Raw genomic sequence first — 1,129 nt, forward strand, 5'->3', positions numbered from 1 at the left:
TAGGTGATGTTCTTCAGCGTCTTCTTTATTGTCACCAGCAAAAATCTTTTTCACAGTTAAGTGGGCATCAAGTCTTTGAGAATCTTCTCCTGAGACAGCCCTCTTTGGTTCCACAACTCTTCATCCACCTTGAGTGGCCTTGCATTCATGGTTGCATCAACTTCCTCCACAGTGGCATATGTAACAAACCCAAAACTTCTGGAGCACTTGGTGTTTGGATCCCTCATTACCCACATAGTTTGTGAGCATTCCTCATTGCTCAAAATGACTCCTTAGACTCATTGGTTGTTTCAAAGCTCAAACTTTCCATGAAGAGCTACTGCAGCTCTTAGGGAGACTCACTTAGACATGACAGCAGTGGAGAGGGAAGTCTGCAATGATGCTTACTCGGCGGTGTCCATGGGCAGAAAGGCCCATGTAATCTTTAGAGTCAGTTTGTTGATATGTGTAAAATAACTTGCTGGGATTTTGATTGGAATTGCATTGAATGTATAGATTGAGTTGGGAAGAACTGATATCTTGATAATACTGAGTCTTCCTGTCCATGTGCATGGAATATCACTCAATTTATCTAGATTTGTTTTTAATCAGAAATTTGTAGTTTTCAGAATATCTTGTAAATATTTTGTTAGATTTTATACATAAGTAATTTTGGTGCTACTGTACATTATATTGTGTTTTGAATTTCAAGTTCCAATTGTTCGTTGACAATATATAAGAAATCTATTTTTGTATATTAGCCTTGTATGCTGAAACTTAAGTATAATTGCTAATTAGCTCCTGGAGTTTCTATTTTGTGTATGTTGATACTTACACAACTTATCAACTTGTGTTGATATTTTCTACATAGATAATCATCTGTTCTACATAGATAATCATGTGTTCTACAAAGACAGCTTTATTTATTCCTCTGTATGTTCATACCTTTTCATTTTTGACTTATTTCATTAACTAAGACTGCCAATACACTGTTGAGAGCAAACGTACTTGCCTGGTTCCCAATCTTAGCAAGAAAAATCTAGTTTCTAAGTATGATCTTAGCTGTAGGTTTTTTGCCAGTGTTCTTTATCAAGTTGTGAAAATTACCCTCTCTTGCTAGTTTGTTGACAGTTTTTATCCTAGATAGGTG

The sequence above is a fragment of the Bison bison genome, unplaced genomic scaffold (assembly GCF_000754665.1).
Source record: "Bison bison bison isolate TAMUID 2011002044 unplaced genomic scaffold, Bison_UMD1.0 scf7180017855033, whole genome shotgun sequence".
Classification (NCBI taxonomy): Eukaryota; Metazoa; Chordata; class Mammalia; order Artiodactyla; family Bovidae; genus Bison; species Bison bison.